Source organism: Salvelinus alpinus, chromosome 30 (assembly GCF_045679555.1).
Source record: "Salvelinus alpinus chromosome 30, SLU_Salpinus.1, whole genome shotgun sequence".
NCBI lineage: Eukaryota > Metazoa > Chordata > Actinopteri > Salmoniformes > Salmonidae > Salvelinus > Salvelinus alpinus.
The window spans coordinates 20,294,502-20,318,391 of NC_092115.1; the positions used below are offsets into that span (position 1 = coordinate 20,294,502).

At 48.6% G+C, this 23,890-nt stretch overlaps 1 protein-coding gene across 3 annotated transcripts in view; it reads left to right on the top strand.

The window, feature by feature from the left end:
• LOC139560632 (ephrin type-B receptor 1) overlaps positions 1-23,890 on the top strand; it is a 405,983-nt gene that overhangs the window by 128,595 nt on the left and 253,498 nt on the right. The gene's annotated exons all lie outside the window — the stretch shown is intronic.

Below are 23,890 nucleotides of genomic sequence, written 5' to 3' on the forward strand. Positions count from 1 at the left end.
CTGGTATGGGCAATGGTAATGCAAGAAGAATAACGTTCTGTACACACAGTATATTTTTCTCCATAGCCCAATGAGCCAATCAATGTCATCCTCAACACGTACAGGTACAGATGGCCTAATGTATGTCCAGACAGACAGACAGACATAGAACTACATTAGCCACTGTGATCCCCATTACAGTGTTATTATCTCCCCATCCTCATTCATAATGACTTCAAGACGTAATGGCTGCAGAGCCATGAGAAAACATCAAAAATAATGTCCCGATATGTAACTGTATAGATTTCCCCCCATCACTACTGTCTAACATGAACAGGCTCTTTGGCACTTTGAGGGGTTTTACACACACATCCCAAGGAGTTTCACGCCACATAGAACACAATAGTGGAACAGTGGCCAGGCTGACACACACACACACCCCGTCTTCAAGCTGAGACACTGACAATGGATGGGAAGTCCTCCTGAATGAGCGAGTGGCTTGCTAAAGGTAGGCCATGATGTACTGAGGACTGAGGACTGAGCTGGACTGAGACTTGGTTGAGCCGAGGGTGTGTGTGTTTGTGCATGTGCACATGCGCTTGTGTTTGAGGGGACTCAACACAACACACAAGGAACAGAAAGGATTTAAAAGGACAGACAGAGTTTGTAGTAGTCTCATTCTGTACTGTTTTGCGGTCTCGAGAGCAGACTTAAATGTCAACAAACATTCTTCATTGTTTCATTTCCTAAAGAACCTGATGACAGCTGTCCAAAAATCATGTTGTTAATTTAAAATGAGACGGTACTACAAAAGAAATCCAATGATTTATTTATATATATACACTAGTATATATATACACTAAATGACTGACAGGGGGCGCTGTGTTGAAGACACCGTGCCTCAATCCACCATGCCTCCCTACCATTGTAAAAAGATATATTGGAAGCTATAGAAATGCATTTATTAATGTCTACACTCATTTGTGCCACATTTATTATATTATAGACACCTTACTCCATACTTTTAAATGATATTATCTGAGCTATGCATACAAATAAAAATTCTTGAAGTATCATTTCTAGACATGACTAATGTTACTGTCCCCACTACAACTAAGAAATACTTAAATACATGTACTTTTGTCCTTGAAACATGTCATTGAAATACTGTAGTAAACCCATTAATTCCTAAGGAGGACTGTTCCTACTTGGGAGTACCAATATGGCCAACCAGTGGCTTCAAAGCCTCTCATTGGCCAATACATAGCATCAGCAATCCAGGGTTTATATATTTAATTGAAAAAACTCATTATCACAGATGAAGGCAGATAAAACAATTCCGACCTGGTAACGTGACAGTTTTGTACATCCTTGCTGACTGTGAACATACAACTGTGACAGAATATGACAGAGAAATGGACTTATTCAGCAATTATTTTCCTCGGTCTTGAGCCATATAAACAGACTGTTAAGTGTTCAACCTGGTGCATGTACAGTTCTAGCAAGGACTTCTGTCAAACACACTGGTAGAGTAGACAGAACACTGTCCTCCTCACAGCCTGACAGCCGTTACAGAGAGCTATGCATGATGTTGATGTCAGGTTGCATCAGTACTACATCAGTACTACATCAGTACTACATCAGTACTACATCAGTACTACATCAGTACTACATCAGTACTACATCAATACTACATCAGTACTACATCAGTACTACATTGAGTGGAGCTCTCGCCACTAGTGAGTTTCAACACACACACACACACACACACACACACACACACACACACACACACACACACACACACACACACACACACACACACACACACACACACACACACACACACACACACACACACACACACTTCCTACTAGAGGCATGAACTACTATGGTTCTTCTGTAGGATAGTGGGGTACTGTATGATGTAGAGGAGGAGTTATCCCTAAGCACTGAACTAAGGTCCATTTTCTGTTTCCCCCTAATGGTTCAAACTAGCATAAGCTGATCCTAGATCTGGGTCTAAGGCCAACGTCTACCTGGAGGGTATGAAGCTTGTCGTTTTTTAAGACATTTGAAGACAGGCAATTAGACTATTGCTGAAAAGTGAGAGGAGACGGCTGGTGTTTTTAGTAAAGACTTAAGTAGTCGCTCTGTTGGGATTTTCATTGAGGCTTGTTAAGTTTATTTTTTTTATTTTTTTTTATTTCACCTTTATTTAACCAGGTAGGCTAGTTGAGAACAAGTTCTCATTTGCAACTGCGACCTGGCCAAGATAAAGCATAGCAGTGTGAACAGACAACACAGAGTTACACATGGAGTAAACAATAAACAAGTCAATAACATGGTAGAAAAAAAGAGAATCTATATACAATGTGTGCAAAAGGCATGAGGTAGGCAATAAATCAAATAATTACAATTTAGCAGATTAACACTGGAGTGATAAATCATCAGATGATCATGTGCAAGAAGAGATACTGGTGTGCAAAAGAGCAGAAAAGTAAATAAATAAAAGCAGTATGGGGGGTGAGGTAGGTAAATTGGGTGGGTAGTTTACAGATGGACTATGTACAGCTGCAGCGATCGGTTAGCTGCTCGGATAGCAGATTTTTAAAGTTGTTGAGGGAGATAAAAGTCTCCAACTTCAGAGATTTTTGCAATTCGTTCCAGTCGCAGGCAGCAGAGAACTGGAAGGAAAGGCGTCCAAATGAGGTTTTAGCTTTAGGGATGATCAGTGAGATACACCTGCTGGAGCGCGTGCTGCGGGTGGGTGTAGCCATCGTGACCAGTGAACTGAGATAAGGCGGCACTTTACCTAGCATAGCCTTGTAGATGACCTGGAGCCAGTGGGTCTGACGACGAACATGTAGCGAGGGCCAGCCGACTAGGGCATACAGGTCGCAGTGGTGGGTCGTATAAGGTGCTTTAGTAACAAAACGAATGGCACTGTGATAAACTGCATCCAGTTTGCTGAGTAGAGTGTTGGAAGCTATTTTGTAGATGACATCGCCGAAGTCGAGGATCGGTAGGATAGTCAGTTTTACTAGGGTAAGTTTGGCGGCGTGAGTGAAGGAGGCTTTGTTGCGGAATAGAAAGCCGATTCTTGATTTGATTTTGGATTGGAGATGTTTGATATGAGTCTGGAAGGAGAGTTTGCAGTCTAGCCAGACACCTAGGTACTTATAGATGTCCACATATTCTAGGTCGGAACCGTCCAGGGTGGTGATGCTAGTCGGGCGTGCGGGTGCAGGCAGCGAACGGTTGAAAAGCATGCATTTGGTTTTACTAGCGTTTAAGAGCAGTTGGAGGCCACGGAAGGAGTGTTGTATGGCATTGAAGCTCGTTTGGAGGTTAGATAGCACAGTGTCCAAGGAAGGGCCGGAAGTATATAGAATGGTGTCGTCTGCGTAGAGGTGGATCAGGGAATCGCCCGCAGCAAGAGCAACATCATTGATGTATACAGAGAAAAGAGTCGGCCCGAGAATTGAACCCTGTGGTACCCCCATAGAGACTGCCAGAGGACCGGACAACATGCCCTCCGATTTGACACACTGAACTCTGTCTGCAAAGTAGTTGGTGAACCAGGCAAGGCAGTCATTAGAAAAACCGAGGCTACTGAGTCTGCCGATAAGAATATGGTGATTGACAGAGTCGAAAGCCTTGGCCAGGTCGATGAAGACGGCTGCACAGTAATGTCTTTTATCGATGGCGGTTATGATATCGTTTAGTACCTTGAGCGTGGCTGAGGTGCACCCGTGACCGGCTCGGAAACCGGATTGCACAGCGGAGAAGGTACGGTGGGATTCGAGATGGTCAGTGATCTGTTTGTTGACTTGGCTTTCGAAGACCTTAGATAGGCAGGGCAGGATGGATATAGGTCTGTAACAGTTTGGGTCCAGGGTGTCTCCCCCTTTGAAGAGGGGGATGACCGCGGCAGCTTTCCAATCCTTGGGGATCTCAGATGATACGAAGGAGAGGTTGAACAGGCTGGTAATAGGGGGTGCGACAATGGCGGCGGACAGTTTCAGAAATAGGGGGTCCAGATTGTCAAGCCCAGCTGATTTGTATGGGTCCAGGTTTTCCAGCTCTTTCAGAACATCTGCTATCTGGATTTGGGTAAAGGAGAAGCTGGGGAGGCTTGGGCGAGTAGCAGCGGGGGGGGGCGGGGCTGTTGGCCAAGGTTGGAGTCGCCAGGAGGAAGGCATGGCCAGCCATTGAGAAATGCTTGTGGAAGTCTTCGATTATCACGGATTTATCGGTGGTGACCGTGTTACCTAGCCTCAGTGCAGTGGGCAGCTGGGAGGAGGTGCTCTTGTTCTCCATGGACTTTACAGTATCCCAGAACTTTTTGGAGTTAGAGCTACAGGATGCGAATTTCTGCTTGAAAAAGCTGGCCTTTGCTTTCCTGACTGACTGCGTGTATTGGTTCCTGACTTCCCTGAACAGTTGCATATCGCGGGGGCTCTTCGATGCTATTGCAGTTCGCCACAGGATGTTTTTGTGCTGGTCGAGGGCAGTCAGGTCTGGAGTGAACCAAGGGCTATATCTGTTCTTGGTTCTGCATTTTTTGAACGGAGCATGCTTGTCTAATATGGTGAGGAAGTAACATTTAAAGAATGACCAGGCATCCTCAACTGACGGGATGAGGTCAATATCCTTCCAGGGTACCCGGGCCAGGTCGATTAGAAAGGCCTGCTCGCAGAAGTGTTTTAGGGAGCGTTTGACAGTGATGAGGGGTGGTCGTTTGACCGCGGACCCGTGGCGGATACAGGCAATGAGGCAGTGATCGCTGAGATCTTGATTGAAGACAGCAGAGGTGTATTTGGAGGGCAGGTTGGTCAGGATAATGTCTATTAGGGTGCCCATGTTTACGGATTTAGGGTTGTACCTGGTGGGTTCCTTGATGATTTGTGTGAGATTGAGGGCATCAAGCTTGGATTGTAGGACTGCCGGGGTGTTAAGCATATCCCAGTTTAGGTCACCTAACAGAACAAACTCTGAAGCTAGATGGGGAGCGATCAATTCACAGATGGTGTCCAGGGCACAGCTGGGAGCTGAGGGGGGTCGGTAGCAGGCGGCAACAGTGAGAGACTTATTTCTGGAGAGATTAATTTTTAAAATTAGAAGTTCGAACTGTTTGGGCATAGACCTGGAAAGTATGACAGAACTTTGCAGGCTATCTCTGCAGTAGATTGCAACTCCTCCCCCTTTGGCAGTTCTATCTTGACGGAAAGTGTTATAGTTGGGTATGGAAATCTCAGAATTTTTGGTGGCCTTCCTAAGCCAGGATTCGGACACGGCAAGGACATCAGGATTGGCAGAGTGTGCTAAAGCGGTGAGTAAGGCAAACTTAGGGAGGAGGCTTCTGATGTTGACATGCATGAGGCCAAGGCTTTTTCGATCACAGAAGTCAACAAATGAGGGTGACTGGGGACATGCAGGGCCTGGGTTTACCTCCACATCACCCGAGGAACAGAGGAGTAGTAGGATGAGGGTGCGGCTAAAGGCTATCAAAACTGGTCGCCTAGAGCGTTGGATAGAAGTAAGACAGTAAAGGAGTTATTGTCTCTTGTTCACAGTTGTTTTTAAGTATCTCTAGCTGTAAGGTTCAGGAATTGATTGCTGCAGGGAGAATACATTCTTACTACCAGAACAACTCTGCATTCTTGACCTTGCTGTGCAGATAAGCTCAAGGCAATGATACAGTATATCTGAGAGAAGAGGTCAATCCAGCAATGAGCATGTACACACACACACACACACACACACACACACACACACACACACACACACACACACACACACACACACACACACACACACACACACACACACACACACACACACACACACACACACACACACACACACACACACACAGACAGACAGAGTTTAGTTGGATAGAGTTTTGTTTGGACATTTCTTAAAGGATATATTTCCAGAGGGTAAAAGGAGAGGTTATGGTGATGTCAGACATTAGGAGGCAGTAACACCCCAAGGCTGAAAACTGCAGCATGATGTTAGAATGCCTCAGTTGAGAACCTTGTTTGTGTGTCATATGCTGTCTTGCGTACCTTAAACAATGAACATAGAGAGCATGAAAGTGTACAACAAAAGGAGAAAATGATTAACTTGGCATACAGCACATAGTACCATGTCTTATTAAAGGTATGTGAAGTCATGGAGGAGAAGTCCCATTGATATAGTGGTCTGTATGAATACAGGAGGTTTGATGTGGATTCCATCCTGCTCAGGACAGACTGACTGTGTCCCAAATGGCACCCTATCCCTTGTAGGGCGCACTTCTTTTGACACAGACTGTTTATTGCGTTAGTGTGTTGTTGCTGTAAGTGGCCAACCTGGCTCTCTGCTTCTCTGCTTGACCCCAATAACACAGAGACTGACAGGCTTGTGTGTGTGTGTGTGTGTGTGTGTGTGTGTGTGTGTGTGTGTGTGTGTGTGTGTGTGTGTGTGTGTGTGTGTGTGTGTGTGTGTGTGTGTGTGTGTGTGTGTGTGTGTGTGTGTGTCTGTCAGTAAGGGTACACTGTCCTTCTCTCAGCACATATCAAAGCTGCAGGTTAAAGTTAAATCTAGACTTGGTTTCCTCTATCGTAATCGCTACTCTTTCACCTCAGTATCCAAACTAACCCTGATTCAGATCACCATCCTACCCCTGCTAGACCATTCGGCCATCAGATTTGCCACCAATGCTCCTTATAGGACACATTACTGCACTCTATACTCCTCTGTAAACTGGTCATCTCTCTATACCCGTCGCAAGACCCACTGGTTGATGCTTATTTATAAAACCCTCTTAGGCCTCACTCCCCCTATCTGAGATATCTATTGCAGCCCTCATCCTCCACATACAACACCCGTTCTGCCAGTCACATTCTGTTAAAGGTCCCCAAAGCACACACATCCCTGGTTCGCTCATCTTTTCAGTTCACTGTAGCTAGCGACTGGAACAAGCTGCAACAAACACTCAAACTGGACAGTTTTATCTCAATCTCTTCATTCAAAGACTAAATCATGGACACTCTTACTGACAGTTGTGGCTGCTTTGTGTGATGTATTGTATCTACCTTCTTGCCCTTTGTGCAGTTGTCTGTGCCCAATCATGTTTGTACCATGTTTTTGTGCTGCTACCATGTTGTGTTGCTACCATGTTTTTGTCATGTTGTGTTGCTGCCATGTTGTTGTCATGTTGTGTTGCTGCCTTGCTATGTTGTTGTCTTAAGTCTCTCTTTATGTAGTATTGTCTCTCTTGTCGTGATGTGTGTTTTGTCCTATATTTATATATGTTTATTTCTTTTTTAATCCCAGGCCCCTGTTCCACCAGGAGGCCTTTTGGTAGGCCGTCATTGTAAATAACTATGTGTTCTTAACTGACTTGCCTAGTTAACTAAAGGTTCAGTAAAAACATACATTAAAAAGAGGTTAACAATGAAAATGGCAGTGTTTTGAAGATGTTAGCTACTATGGTATAACCATGACATGTCAGTTGACCTCATGTAGACATACACACTCACACACATATGACATATACATTATGTTGACATCTATATGAAGTAGACAAGCAGAAAGGACCCACAAGACAAGCGGATGTCTACACCTTCTATTCACAGCATAATGACTCATATACACAAACATACATGGTCTTTGCCTCTTACTCACTAACTCTCACTCATCCTCACTCACTGAGCCTCACTCACTCTCACACTCACTCACTCACTCACTCACTCACTCACTCACTCACTCACTCACTCACTCACTCACTCACTCACTCACTCACTCACTCACCCATTCACTCACTCACTCACTCACTCACTCACTCACTCACTCACTCACTCACTCACTCACTCACTCACTCACTCACTCACTCACTCACTCACTCACTCACTCACTCACTCTCTCACTCTCTCACTCACTCACTGAGTCTCACTCACTCACTCTCACTCATCCTCACTCACTGAGCCTCACTCACTCTCACATTCACTCACTCACTCTCACTCACACTCACAGTCACTCACTTACTCTCTCTCTTTATTTCATTCTTTCTTTCTCTCACTCTCTGTCTCACACACACGGGGACACACACACGCACATGTGCGCACATGTGCACACACGCGCACGCACGCAAACGCACACACACGAACACACACACACACACACACACATACACACACCATGGCTCCCGCAGAGCTGCTCTGTAATGATGAATTAAATATGGTGTCCCAAAGAGACGAGGGCCTTTTGACCTCTACCCTTCAGCCATGCAGCCACCAGGGGTAGGCAGGTGTAAAAGGTAATGGCTCAGACAGACAGACACTCATACACTGGCCATGAGTCTGGAGAACTGCCTCTCAGATAGAGGACAGGGGGAGGAGGGGAGGAAAGGGGGAGGAGGGGAGGGATGAATGTCAAGAATAGAAACAGAGGAAAAGGAGAGCGAGAGGTGGGGGACGGAGTTGGAGGGTTTTTCAAAAGAGGGGTTGCTGGATTAGAGAAACCTTACAAGTGGAACAAAATGGGAAAATGAGAGGTGGGCAAGAAAAGAGGGAAGGAGTGAGAGGAGGGGTGGTTTCAGTAGAGGGGGCGAAGGGGGGCGTGTAGGATTAGGGGAACCTGGAGTGAATAGAGAGAAAGAGTAAAAGAGGTTGATTGTGTGAAGAGTGAAACAAGAGGGTGGCTGTGTATTGGTTGAGTGTGTTTGCATGTGAATGAGAGTCTGGGTTAACTCATGTGACTCCACGGGTCAGAGATGGAACACAGGCTTATGGGCTGGCGGTTGCTAGGAGTAGCAGAGGGTAGGGGTTAGGGAGCTACGGGTAGGAGTAGCAGAGGGTAGGGGTTAGCGGTAGGGGTTAGGGAGCTACGGGTAGGATTAGCAGAGGGTAGGGGTTAGCGGTAGGGGTTAGGGAGCTACGGGTAGGATTAGCAGAGGGTAGGGGTTAGCGGTAGGGGTTAGGGAGCTACGGGTAGGAGTAGCAGAGGGTAGGGGTTAGCGGTAGGGGTTAGAAAGCTACGGGTAGGATTAGCAGAGGGTAGGGGTTAGCGGTAGGGGTTAGGGAGCTACGGGTAGGAGTAGCAGAGGGTAGGGGTTAGGGGTAGGGGTTAGGGTGCTACGGGTAGGAGTAGCAGAGGGTAGGGGTTAGGGGTAGGGGTTAGGGAGCTACGGGTAGGAGTAGCAGAGGGTAGGGGTTAGGGGTAGCGGTTAGGGAGCTACGGGTAGGAGTAGCAGAGGGTAGGGATTAGGGGTAGGGGTTAGGGAGCTACGGGTAGGAGTAGCAGAGGGTAGGGGTTAGGGAGCTACGGGTAGGAGTAGCAGAGGGTAGGAGTTAGGGGTAGGGGTTAGGGTGCTACGGGTAGGAGTAGCAGAGGGTAGGAGTTAGGGGTAGGGGTTAGGGTGCTACGGGTAGGAGTAGCAGAGGGTAGGAGTTAGGGGTAGGGGATGGGAGCTACGGGTAGGAGTAGCAGAGGGTAGGGGTTAGGAGTAGGGGTTAGGGAGCTACGGTTAGGAGTAGCAGAGGGTAGGGGTTAGGAGTAGGGGTTAGGGAGCTACGGCTAGGAGTAGCAGAGGGTAGGGGTTAGGGAGCTACGGGTAGGAGTAGCAGAGGGTAGGGGTTAGGGTGCTACGGGTAGGAGTAGCAGAGGGTAGGGGTTAGGGGTAGGTGTTAGGGAGCTACGGTTAGGAGTAGCAGAGGGTAGGGGTTAGGGAGCTACGGGTAGGAGTAGCAGAGGGTAGGGGTTAGGGAGCTACGGGTAGGAGTAGCAGAGGGTAGGGGTTAGGGGTAGGGGTTAGGGAGCTACGTGTAGGAGTAGCAGAGGGTATGGGTTAGGGGTAGGGGTTAGGGAGCTACGGGTAGGAGTAGCAGAGGGTAGGGGTTAGGAGTAGGGGTTAGGGAGCTACGGTTAGGAGTAGCAGAGGGTAGGGGTTAGGGGTAGGGGTTAGGGAGCTACGGTTAGGAGTAGCAGAGGGTAGGGGTTAGGGAGCTACGGGTAGGAGTAGCAGAGGGTAGGGGTTAGGGGTAGGGGTTAGGGAGCTACGTGTAGGAGTAGCAGAGGGTATGGGTTAGGGGTAGGGGTTAGGGAGCTACGGGTAGGAGTAGCAGAGGGTAGGGGTTAGGAGTAGGGGTTAGGGAGCTACGGTTAGGAGTAGCAGAGGGTAGGGGTTAGGGGTAGGGGTTAGGGAGCTACGGGTAGGAGTAGCAGAGGGTAGGGGTTAGGGGTAGGAGTTAGGGAGCTACGGGTAGGAGTAGCAGAGGGTAGGGGTTAGGGGTAGGGGTTAGGGAGCTACGGGTAGGAGTAGCAGAGGGTAGGGTGCTAGGGGTTAGGGAGCTACGGGTAGGAGTAGCAGAGGGTAGGAGTTAAGGGTAGGGGTTAGGGAGCTACGGGTAGGAGTAGCAGAGGGTAGTGTGCTAGGGGTTAGGGAGCTACGGGTAGGAGTAGCAGAGGGTAGGGGTTAGGGGTAGGGGTTAGGGAGCTACGGGTCGGAGTAGCAGAGGGTAGGGTGCTAGGGGTTAGGGTGCTATGGGTAGGAGTAGCAGAGGGTAGGGGTTAGGGGTGGGGGTTAGGGTGCTACGGGTAGGAGTAACAGAGGGTAGGGGTAGGGGTTAGGGAGCTACGGGTAGGAGTAGCAGAGGGTAGGGGTTAGGGAGCTACGGGTAGGAGTAGCAGAGGGTAGGGGTTAGGGGTAGGGGTTAGGGAGCTACGGGTAGGAGTATCAGAGGGTTAGGGGTAGGGGTTAGGGAGCTACGGGTAGGAGTAGCAGAGGGTAGGGCTTAGGGGTAGGGGTAGGGGTTAGGGAGCTACGAGTAGGAGTAGCAGAGGGTAGGGGTTAGGGGTAGGGGTTAGGGTGCTACGGGTAGGAGTAGCAGAGGGGTAGGGGTAGGGGTTAGGGAGCTACGGGTAGGAGTAGCAGAGGGTAGAGGGGTAGGGGTTAGGGTGCTATGGGTAGGGGTAGCAGAGGTAGGGTGCTAGGGGTAGGGGTTAGGGTGCTATGGGTAGGAGTAGCAGAGGGTAAGGTTCTAGGAGTAGGGGTTAGGGTGCTATGGGTAGGGGTAGCAGAGGGTAGTGTTCTAGGGGTAGGGGTTAGGGATCTACGGGTAGGAGTAGCAGAGGGTAGAGGGGTAGGGGTTAGGGAGCTACGGGTAGGAGTAGCAGAGGGTAGGGGTTAGGAGTAGGGGTTAGGGAGCTACGGTTAGGAGTAGCAGAGGGTAGGGGTTAGGGGTAGGGGTTAGGGAGCTACGGGTAGGAGTAGCAGAGGGTAGGGGTTAGGGGTAGGAGTTAGGGAGCTACGGGTAGGAGTAGCAGAGGGTAGGGGTTAGGGGTAGGGGTTAGGGAGCTACGGGTAGGAGTAGCAGAGGGTAGGGTGCTAGGGGTTAGGGAGCTACGGGTAGGAGTAGCAGAGGGTAGGAGTTAAGGGTAGGGGTTAGGGAGCTACGGGTAGGAGTAGCAGAGGGTAGTGTGCTAGGGGTTAGGGAGCTACGGGTAGGAGTAGCAGAGGGTAGGGGTTAGGGGTAGGGGTTAGGGAGCTACGGGTCGGAGTAGCAGAGGGTAGGGTGCTAGGGGTTAGGGTGCTATGGGTAGGAGTAGCAGAGGGTAGGGGTTAGGGGTGGGGGTTAGGGTGCTACGGGTAGGAGTAACAGAGGGTAGGGGTTAGCGGTAGGGGTTAGGGAGCTACGGGTAGGAGTAGCAGAGGGTAGGGGTTAGGGAGCTACGGGTAGGAGTAGCAGAGGGTAGGGGTTAGGGGTAGGGGTTAGGGAGCTACGGGTAGGAGTATCAGAGGGTTAGGGGTAGGGGTTAGGGAGCTACGGGTAGGAGTAGCAGAGGGTAGGGCTTAGGGGTAGGGGTTAGGGAGCTACGAGTAGGAGTAGCAGAGGGTAGGGGTTAGGGGTAGGGGTTAGGGTGCTACGGGTAGGAGTAGCAGAGGGGTAGGGGTAGGGGTTAGGGAGCTACGGGTAGGAGTAGCAGAGGGTAGAGGGGTAGGGGTTAGGGTGCTATGGGTAGGGGTAGCAGAGGTAGGGTGCTAGGGGTAGGGGTTAGGGTGCTATGGGTAGGAGTAGCAGAGGGTAAGGTTCTAGGAGTAGGGGTTAGGGTGCTATGGGCAGGGGTAGCAGAGGGTAGTGTTCTAGGGGTAGGGGTTAGGGATCTACGGGTAGGAGTAGCAGAGGGTAGAGGGGTAGGGGTTAGGGAGCTACGGGTAGGAGTAGCAGAGGGTAGAGCAGTAGGGGTTAGGGTGCTATGGGTAGGAGTAGCAGAGGGTAGGGTGCTAGGGGTAGGGGTTAGGGTGCTATGGGTAGGAGTAGCAGAGGGTAGGGTGCTAGGGGTAGGGGTTAGGGTGCTACGGGTAGGGGAGACAGAGGGATAGTGCTGAAAGTAGTGGGCTAGGGGAGAGGGATAGTGAGGGTATAGGGAAGTGTGGATGTGTGTGCTGACAGGTTCAGATTTGTGTCTGAAAGGGGAGTTTGGCCTAGCATAGGACTATGTTCCTAGTCCCCATATAGCTGCTCTGTAGCTGCAGCCCAGTCACTGTGAGAGGTGGGGTCTGGGATACAGTCACTGTGAGAGGTGGGGTCTGGGAAACAGTCACTGTGAGAGGTGGGGTCTGGGATACAGTCACTGTGAGAGGTGATGTCTGGGATACAGTCACTGTGAGAGGTGGGGTCTGGGATACAGTCACTGTGAGAGGTGGGGTCTGGGATACAGTCACTGTGAGAGGTGATGTCTGGGATACAGTCACTGTGAGAGGTGATGTCTGGGATACAGTCACTGTGAGAGGTGGGGTCTGGGATACTGTCACTGTGAGAGGTGGGGTCTGGGATACAGTCACTGTGAGAGGTGGGTGTGGGATACAGTCACTGTAAGAGGTGGGGTCTGGGATACAGTCACTGTGCGAGGTGGGGTCTGGGATACAGTCACTGTGAGAGGTGATGTCTGGGATACAGTCACTGTGAGAGGTGGGGTCTGGGATACAGTCACTGTGCGAGGTGGGGTCTGGGATACAGTCACTGTGCAAGGTGGGGTCTGGGATACAGTCACTGTGAGAGGTGATGTCTGGGATACAGTCACTGTGAGAGGTGATGTCTGGGATACAGTCACTGTGAGAGGTGGGGTCTGGGATACTGTCACTGTGAGAGGTGGGGTCTGGGATACAGTCACTGTCAGAGGTGGGGTCTGGGATACAGTCACTGTGCGAGGTGGGGTGTGGGATACAGTCACTGTGAGAGGTGATGTCTGGGATACAGTCACTGTGAGAGGTGGGGTCTGGGATACAGTCACTGTGCGAGGTGATGTCTGGGATACAGTCACTGTGAGAGGTGATGTCTGGGATACAGTCACTGTGCGAGGTGATGTCTGGGATACAGTCACTGTGCGAGGTGATGTCTGGGATACAGTCACTGTGAGAGGTGATGTCTGGGATACAGTCACTGTGAGAGGTGGGGTCTGGGATACAGTCACTGTGCGAGGTGATGTCTGGGATACAGTCACTGTGAGAGGTGATGTCTGGGATACAGTCACTGTGCGAGGTGATGTCTGGGATACAGTCACTGTGAGAGGTGATGTCTGGGATACAGTCACTGTGAGAGGTGGGGTCTGGGATACAGTCACTGTGAGAGGTGGGGTCTGGGATACAGTCACTGTGAGAGGTGGGGTCTGGGATACAGTCACTGTGCGAGGTGGGGTCTGGGATACAGTCACTGTGAGAGGTGGGGTCTGGGATACAGTCACCGTGAGAGGTGATGTCTGGGATACAGTCACTGTGAGAGGTGGGGTCTGGGATACAGTCACTGTGAGAGGTGGGGTCTGGGATACAGTCACTGTGAGAGGTGGGGTCTGGGATACAGTCACTGTGAGAGGTGATGTCTGGGATACAGTCACTGTGAGAGGTGGGGTCTGGGATACAGTCACTGTGCGAGGTGATGTCTGGGATACAGTCACTGTGAGAGGTGATGTCTGGGATACAGTCACTGTGAGAGGTGATGTCTGGGATACAGTCACTGTGAGAGGTGGGGTCTGGGATACAGTCACTGTGAGAGGTGATGTCTGGGATACAGTCACTGTGAGAGGTGGGGTCTGGGATACAGTCACTGTGAGAGGTGATGTCTGGGATACAGTCACTGTGAGAGGTGGGGTCTGGGATACAGTCACTGTGAGAGGTGGGGTCTGGGATACAGTCACTGTGAGAGGTGGGGTCTGGGATACAGTCACGAATGTAGAGGAATGGCAGTGGGTGTGAGGGATGGAAGTATGGAACGGTGTGGGGAAAAGGGGGAGAGATGGAAGTATGGAACGGTGTGGGGAAAAGGGGGAGAGATGGAAGTATGGAACGGTGTGGGGAAAAGGGGGAGAGATGGAAGTATGGAACGGTGTGGGGAAAAGGGGGAGAGATGGAAGTATGGAACGGTGTGGGGAAAAGGGGGAGAGATGGAAGTATGGAACGGTGTGGGGAAAAGGGGGAGAGATGGGTGGAAGATGGGCTGGGAGGAAGTGAAATTGGGTAGAATAAAGGGATGATTAGGTGAAATGGAGGTGAAAGCCCTTCTCCTGGCCTATGACAGCTGTGTGTGTGTAGGGTGGGATGAGCTAATTGGTGTCTCATGGGGTGTGTCTTTGTGCGTGTGTGTGTGTGAGATATTATTAGGGCTGGTCAAATTGATGGCTGTCCCTGTCTGAGCCTGGTCAGCTGCTGATGTGCTCTCAGCATGGTCTTAAAGAGGAGAGCGCCTGGCTGACCATCTGCTGTCCAGACACAAACACACCTCCATTATTCATACATACACGAACGCTCACACAGAGGGCAGGGTGGACTGCCAGTGGAAGAGGAAGGGGTACATGGAGCACAGGTTGGGGGGAGAGGGGGATGAAGGAAAAAAAAGTGAGGGTGAGGGAAGGAGGGGCGGACTGGCCATCTGGTATTTCTGGCCTCAAGGAAAAGATTGTCCGGACTCGGGGCCTCAAGGATAAGATTGTCCTTCTCGGGGCCTCAAGGAAAAGATTGTCCTTCTCGGGGCCTCAAGGAAAAGATTGTCCAGTCTCGGGGCCTCAAGGAAAAGATTGTCCGGACTCGGGGCCTCAAGGAAAAGATTGTCCGGTCTCGGGGCCTCAAGGAAAAGATTGTCCGGTCTCGGGGCCTCAAGGAAAAGATTGTCCTTCTCGGGGCCTCAAGGAAAAGATTGTCCGGTCTCGGGGCCTCAAGGAAAAGATTATCCGGTCTCGGGGCCTCAAGGAAAAGATTGTCCTTCTCGGGGCCTCAAGGAAAAGATTATCCGGTCTCGGGGCCTCAAGGAAAAGATTGTCCTTCTCGGGGCCTCAAGGAAAAGATTGTCCGGTCTCGGGGACTCAAGGAAGAAAATGGGCCTGAGTGTTAGAAATGCCAGGACTGATTACTGGGTCCAGTCTGCCCCTGGAGGGAGGGAGGGAGAGAGAGAGAGAGACAGTGAGCGGGGGGAGGGAAAGAGACAGAAAGAGAGAGAGGAAGAGATAGAGGAAGAGAGGGGAACTGTGACCCTGTAGTCTGAAGCTGGCTGTGCTTCAGTGGCCATGTGAGAAGAGCACCTTAACCTCAGTGTGACGCAAACACACACGCACGCACGCACGCACGCACGCACGCACGCACGCACTCTCACACACACACACACACACACACACACACACACACACACACACACACACACACACACACACACACACACACACACACACACACACACACACACACACACACACACACACACACACACACACACACACACACACAGTGGAGGAAATAGTTTGAGTTTGTCTTGAAGACTGGGTTGCATTTGCTTTGAACATGCTTTGAACATCCACAGGACATGGTGGACAGGACAGGATGACAGGACAGGGGTGACAGGACAGGGATGACAGGACAGGGAGGACATGACAGGACAGGTAGGACAGGGGTAACAGGACAGGGGTGACAGGACAGGGATGACAGGACAGGGATGACAGGACAGGGAGGACAGGACATGGTGGACAGGACAGGATGACAGGACAGGGGTGACAGGACAGGGATGACAGGACAGGGAGGACAGGACAGGGGTGACATGACAGGACAGGTAGGACAGGGGTGACAGGACAGGGGTGACAGGACAGGGATGACAGGACAGGGAGGACAGGACATGGAGGACAGGACATGGATGACAGGACAGGGGTGACAGGACATGGAGGACAGGACAGGGAGGACAGGTGTGACAGGACATGGATGACAGGTCAGGGATGATGGGACAGGGCTGAACAGGACAGGATGACAGAACAGGGACGACAGGTGTGACGGGACAGGGGTGACAGGAGACTAGACTCTGTCTATAACTCTCATCTCTCTCTCTGTATATAACACTCCTCACTCTCTCTGTCTATAACACTCCTCTCTCTCTCTCTCTCTCTCTCTCTCTCTCTCTCTCTGTCTATAACACTCCCCTCTCTCTCTCTCTCTCTCTCTCTGTCTATAACACTCCACTCTCTCTCTGTCTATAACACTCCTCTCTCTCTCTCTCTCTCTCTCTCTGTCTATAACACTCCTCTCTCTCTCCCTGTCTATAACAATCCTCTCTCTCTCTCTGTCTATAACACTCCACTCAATTCAATTCAATTCAATTCAATTCAAGGGGCTTTATTGGCATGGGAAACATGTGTTAACATTGCCAAAGCAAGTGAGGTAGATAATATACAAAAGTCAAATAAACAATACAAATTAACAGTAAACATTACACATACAGAAGTTTCAAAACAAGAAAGACATTACAAATGTCATATTATATATATATACAGTGTTGTAACAATGTACAAATGGTTAAAGCACACAAGTTAAAATAAATAAGCATAAATATGGGTTGTATTTACAATGGTGTTTGTTCTTCACTGGTTGCCCTTTTCTTGTGGCAACAGGTCACAAATCTTGCTGCTGTGATGGCACACTGTGGAATTTCACCCAGTAGATATGGGAGTTTATCAAAATTGGATTTGTTTTCAAATTCTTTGTGGATCTGTGTAATCTGAGGGAAATATGTCTCTCTAATATGGTCATACATTGGGCAGGAGGTTAGGAAGTGCAGCTCAGTTTCCACCTCATTTTGTGGGCAGTGAGCACATAGCCTGTCTTCTCTTGAGAGCCATGTCTGCCTACGGCGGCCTTTCTCAATAGCAAGGCTATGCTCACTGAGTCTGTACATAGTCAAAGCTTTCCTTAAGTTTGGGTCAGTCACAGTGGTCAGGTATTCTGCCACTGTGTACTCTCTGTTTAGGGCCAAATAGCATTCTAGTTTGCTCTGTTTTTTTTGTTAATTCTTTCCAATGTGTCAAGTAATTATCTTTTTGTTTTCTCATGATTTGGTTGGGTCTAATTGTGCTGTTGTCCTGGGGCACTGTGGGGTGTGTTTGTGTTTGTGAACAGAGCCCTAGGACCAGCTTGCTTAGGGGACTCTTCTCCAGGTTCATCTCTCTGTAGGTGATGGCTTTGTTATGGAAGGTTTGGGAATCGCTTCCTTTTAGGTGGTTGTAGAATTTAACGGCTCTTTTCTGGATTTTGATAATTAGTGGGTATCGGCCTAATTCTGCTCTGCATGCATTATTTGGTGTTCTACGTTGTACACGGAGGATATTTTTGCAGAATTCTGCATGCAGAGTCTCAATTTGGTGTTTGTCCCATTTTGTGAAATCTTGGTTGGTGAGCGGACCCCAGACCTCACAACCATAAAGGGCAATGGGCTCTATGACTGATTCAAGTATTTTTAGCCAGATCCTAATTGGTATGTTGAAATTTATGTTCCTTTTGATGGCATAGAATGCCCTTCTTGCCTTGTCTCTCAGATCGTTCACAGCTCTGTGGAAGCTACCTGTGGTGCTGATGTTTAGGCCGAGGTATGTATAGTTTTTTGTGTGCTCTAGGGCAACGGTGTCTAGATGGAATTTGTGGTCCTGGCGACTGGACCTTTTTTGGAACACCATTATTTTGGTCTTACTGAGATTTACTGTCAGGGCCCAGGTCTGACAGAATCTGTGCAGAAGATCTAGGTGCTGTTGTAGGCCCTCCTTGGTTGGTGACAGAAGCACCAGATCATCAGCAAACAGTAGACATTTGACTTCGGATTCTAGTAGGGTGAGACCGGGTGCTGCAGACTGTTCTAATGCTCGCGCCAATTCATTGATATATATGTTGAAGAGGGTGGGGCTTAAGCTGCATCCCTGTCTCACCCCACGACCCTGTGAGAAGAAATGTGTGTGTCTTTTGCCAATTTTAACCGCACACTTGTTGTTTGTGTACATGGATTTTATAATGTCGTATGTTTTACCCCCAACACCACTTTCCATCAATTTGTATAGCAGACCCTCATGCCAAATTGAGTCGAAGGCTTTTTTGAAATCAACAAAGCATGAGAAGACTTTGCCTTTGTTTTGGTTTGTTTGGTTGTCAATTAGGGTGTGTAGGGTGAATACATGGTCTGTTGTACGGTAATTTGGTAAAAAGCCAATTTGACATTTGCTCAGTACATTGTTTTCATTGAGGAAATGTACGAGTCTGCTGTTAATGATAATGCAGAGTATTTTCCCAAGGTTACTGTTGACGCATATTCCATGGTAGTTATTGGGGTCAAATTTGTCTCCACTTTTGTGGATTGGGGTGATCAGTCCTTGGTTCCAAATATTGGGGAAGATGCCAGAGCTAAGGACGATGTTAAAGAGTTTTAATATAGCCAATTGGAATTTGTTGTCTGTATATTTGATCATTTCATTAAGGATACCATCAACACCACAGGCCTTTTTGGGTTGGAGGGTTTTTATTTTGTCCTGTAACTCATTCAAGGTAATTGGAGAATCCAGTGGGTTCTGGTAGTCTTTAATAGTTGATTCTAGGATTTGTATTTGATCATGTATATGTTTTTGCTCTTTATTCTTTGTTATAGAGCCAAAAAGATTGGAGAAGTGGTTTACCCATACATCTCCATTTTGGATAGATAATTCTTCGTGTTGTTGTTTGTTTAGTGTTTTCCAATTTTCCCAGAATTGGTTAGAGTCTATGGATTCTTCAATTACATTGAGCTGATTTCTGACGTGCTGTTCCTTCTTTTTCCGTAGTGTATTTCTGTATTGTTTTAGTGATTCACCATAGAGAAGGCGTAGACTCAGGTTTTCCGGGTCTCTATGTTTTTGGTTGGACAGGTTTCTCAATTTATTTCTTAGATTTTTGCATTCTTTATCAAACCATTTGTCATTGTTGTTCATTTTCTTCGGTTTTCTATTTGAGATTTTTAGATTTGATAGGGAAGCTGAGAGGTCAAAAATACTGTTAAGATTTTCTACTGCCAAGTTTACACCTTCACTATTGCAGTGGAACGTTTTACCCAGGAAGTTGTCTAAAAGGGATTGAATTTGCTGTTGCCTAATTGTTTTTTGGTAGGTTTCCAAACTGCATTCCTTCCATCTATAGCATTTCTTAATGTTACTCAGTTCCTTTGGCTTTGATGCCTCATGATTGAGTATTGCTCTGTTCAAGTAGACTGTGATTTTGCTGTGGTCTGATAGGGGTGTCAGTGGGCTGACTGTGAACGCTCTGAGAGACTCTGGGTTGAGGTCAGTGATAAAGTAGTCTACAGTGCTACTGCCAAGAGATGAGCTATAGGTGTACCTACCATAGGAGTCCCCTCGAAGCCTACCATTGACTATGTACATACCCAGCGTGCGACAGAGCTGCAGGAGTTGTGACCCGTTTTTGTTGGTTATGTTGTCATAGTTGTGCCTAGGTGGGCATATGGGGGAGGGAATGCTGTCACCTCCAGGTAGGTGTTTGTCCCCCTGTGTGCTGAGGGTGTCAGGTTCCTGTCCAGTTCTGGCATTTAGGTCGCCACAGACTAATACATGTCCCTGGGCCTGGAAATGATTGATTTCCCCCTCCAGGATGGAGAAGCTGTCTTCATTAAAGTATGGGGATTCTAGTGGGGGGATATAGGTAGCACACAGGAGGACATTTTTCTCTGTTAAGATAATTTCCTTTTGAATTTCTAGCCAAATGTAAAATGTTCCTGTTTTGATTAATTTAATGGAGTGAGTTAGGTCTGCTCTATACCAAATTAGCATTCCCCCTGAGTCCCTTCCCTGTTTCACACCTGGTAGTTTGGTGGATGGGACTACCAGCTCTCTGTAACCTAGAGGGCAACCAGTGGGTCCGTCTCCTCTATACCATGTTTCTTGCAGGATGACAATGTCTGCATTACCGATTTCTTTGGTGAAGTCCGGGTTCCTGCTCTTTAGGCCAAAGGCAGATGACCTCAGACCTTGGATATTCCAGGATGATATAGTGAAGGCTTTTTGTTCCATAAAGTGTCCAATGTTGTTGGTCGGGGTTTGGCCTCAGGCCAGTAAGTGTGAGCAGAGCCTGCTGAGCATCTGGTACATGCCGTTGGCTTGGGCGAGTGTAAGAGTGGGGGTTGGGCCTGTTTGCCCGCTCACTACCTGGGCGTATGTGTGACTTCCATGTTGATGCCCTCTTTGCGGGGGTGGGGTGCATGGGGTGGGCAGGAGTGGCATGGGTCTGATCTGAGGGGGCCTAAATTGGGTGTGGGCATGGTTGATGTGGGGGGGGTGTGTAGGTCCAGGGGGGGGTCCTGGAGGTCTTGGAGGGTGTCTCGCTGGTCTGGGTGGGGTGTCTATTGATCTGTTGCTCCTGTGTGAAGTGTTGGGGCTTCGTTTGAGAGCGATGTCCTTTAGAGTCCGGGCAAAGGTGGGCACTGCTGCCTTGTAGAGGTGGACCTGGTCATAGAGGCTGTTCAAGTCCAGGGTGGAGTGGTGGGCCAGAAAAACATTTGGTTTTGAGGCACAGTCACGGGAAATGCTTGCGTTTACCCGCTGTATTGTAGCAGGGTGGAAGTCTTTTCGTGGTAGCAGGGTGGAGATGACCACTTGTGCGTTGGGGAAAGTAGAAGAAGCTTTTTCAATCACTCCCTTCAGTGCTGTGGCCACCCTTTCCTGCTGTGCTCTCAGGTCGTTTGTGCCTGTGTGTATTATTATGTGGCTAGGTGAGCCTAGTTTGTCCTCAGACAGAAGGTCTAGGGCGCGCTGGGTGTTTGGACACCAGAGTTTAGACACACTGTGTTTGGGAAAAAGTTTATTTTCTTCTATATATTTCCCATTTGAGTCCATAAGAAGGACAATCTGTGTCTTGTGTTTGTCCTCAGTGGGTGTGGGGGGGTTGTCAGGAGGGCTATCAGGGTGGCTGACAGGGGGGGTGCTCAGAGGGGGTGAGAGCTGCTGGGCTTGGGGTTTTTCTTTTGTCTGTTCTGTTGTGATGTCGTTTCTATGGTCAGGGTCTGGTGTGGACTGTTCTGCTGTGGTGTCGAGACTTTTGTCGGGTGCTGAGGTGGGCTGTTCTGCTGGCGTCTCTGTGGGGATGGCCACCTCCCTAGTGGGTTGTTCTCTGTCACATGCCATCCCCCTCAACCTCTCCTCCAGCAGTCTGATCCTCTCCTCCATCCCCTTCTCCCTCTCCTCCTGTAGTCTGATCCTCTCCTCCATCCCCTTCTCCCTCTCCTCCTGTAGTCTGATCCTCTCCTCCATCCCCCTCTCCCTCTCCTCCTGTAGTCTGATCCTCTCCTCTAGTGCTCTGTTCTTCTCCTGCTCCTGCTCTTTCTCCTGTTGATGTTGTCTCACCACTGTCCATAGTGCAGATATGTCTTTCTCCACCTCCAGCTCTCCAGGTCTGGTTAAGGGGGTGTTGTTGTGCTGGACTGTTGTCTGGGTCTGTGCTGACTGGAGTGTGATCACCTGCTGTTCCAGCTCCACCTGCCTTACCTCCAGCTGGGTGAATTTATCCTTCATTTCAATGAGGGAGAAGTACTCTGTACTGGGAGGTTGACTGTCTGCTGAGGGTTGCTCGTCTGTGGGGTTATATGGTGAAGAGGTTTGGTCTGACCCACTTGGGGTGGGGGTATCTTTATCAAGGGAGAGCTTCTCCTGCTGGGCTAATTCTTTGATTAGGTGAAAGTCCAGCTGAAACTGTTTGTGGTTGCCCTGTACCAATACTGTTCCAGACTTATAGAGATTTATATTAGCTGACTCCTCGTCCTCATTGTCAAGAATCCTGAGTTTCCACCCCTCGTTAACCTCCCCTCTCTTAACAGAGGGGTAGTGTGCTAATATAGCACTGTGCCATGCCTGGGGATGGTTTGTGTGGAAGATAAGGTTGCTGATGTTCCCATTTTTGTAATAGTCAGCAAAAAGTGTCTCTTGATTTTCCATAAGGAGCTTCATTTTGTGATCTTTTCTTGTCTTGTCATTTTTTACATGCACAGGGTACTGTATTTTAATTACCTCTGAACAGCAGGAGGGAGCTTCTAAGGCCTCTCCATTTGGTTGGGGTAGACTATTCGACTCTCCTGCCATTGTTGGGCTAATGGGCTTTGACACCTCTCACTTGACACTTAAGTGCTAGTTGAAGCTGTATCAAGCTTGGCAGAATTATATTACTATTCAGTCCTTATAAAGTAGTGTCATGTATTTTTCTTCTTGGCTTTTGGAAATCAAATATAGTTTCAGACTAAACATTACTCACTCAGTTCCAGGTTGGGTGGTGTTCTCAGGTTTCTGTTGTTTTCCAGAGGATTTGCTGAATATAATAATTAATCCTTGGTAGATGTGAACCTTCCAGGTGATTCCGTAAATCCGTCCAAAATCAGGTTGTAGGTTTTGAGTTTTGATTTGAAGTGAAGGTTATGTTGTAGAGGGTAGCATCCTGTATGGGTTCCTGACAAAAAATCCAAGTTTATCTAACTCTAAATTTATCTTTTTTAAAGAAAATGCTGAAAAATGCAGGAGCTCATCTGATCGTGACCCACCTCTCTCTCTCTCTCTCTCTCTCTGTCTATAACACTCCTCTCTCTCTGTCTATAACACTCCTCTCTCTCTCTCTGTCTATAACACTCCTCTCTCTCTCTGTCTATAACACTCCTCTCTCTCTGTCTGTCTATAACACTCCTCTCTCTCTGTCTATAACACTCCTCTCTCTCTGTCTATAACACTCCTCTCTCTCTCTGTCTATAACACTCCTCTCTCTCTGTCTGTCTATAACACTCCTCTCTCTCTGTCTATAACACTCCTCTCTCTCTGTCTATAACACTCCTCTCTCTCTCTGTCTATAACACTCCTCTCTCTCTCTCTGTCTATAACACTCCTCTCTCTCTCTGTCTATAACACTCCTCTCTCTCTCTGTCTATAACACTCCTCTCTCTCTGTCTATAACACTCCTCTCTCTCTCTGTCTATAACACTCCTCTCTCTCTGTCTGTCTATAACACTCCTCTCTCTCTGTCTGTCTATAACACGCCTCTCTCTCTGTCTATAACACTCCTCTCTCTCTCTGTCTATAACACTCCTCTCTCTCTGTCTGTCTATAACACTCCTCTCTCTCTGTCTGTCTATAACACTCCTCTCTCTCTCTGTCTATAACACTCCTCTCTCTCTGTCTATAACACTCCTCTCTCTCTCTGTCTATAACACTCCTCTCTCTCTGTCTATAACACTCCTCTCTCTCTGTCTGTCTATAACACTCCTCTCTCTCTGTCTGTCTATAACACTCCTCTCTCTCTCTGTCTATAACACTCCTCTCTCTCTGTCTATAACACTCCTCTCTCTCTCTGTCTATAACACTCCTCTCTCTCTCTCTGTCTATAACACTCCTCTCTCTCTGTCTGTCTATAACACTCCTCTCTCTCTCTCTGTCTATAACACTCCTCTCTCTCTGTCTATAACACTCCTCTCTCTCTCTGTCTATAACACTCCTCTCTCTCTCTCTGTCTATAACACTCCTCTCTCTCTGTCTGTCTATAACACTCCTCTCTCTCTCTCTGTCTATAACACTCCTCTCTCTCTGTCTATAACACTCCTCTCTCCCTGTCTAT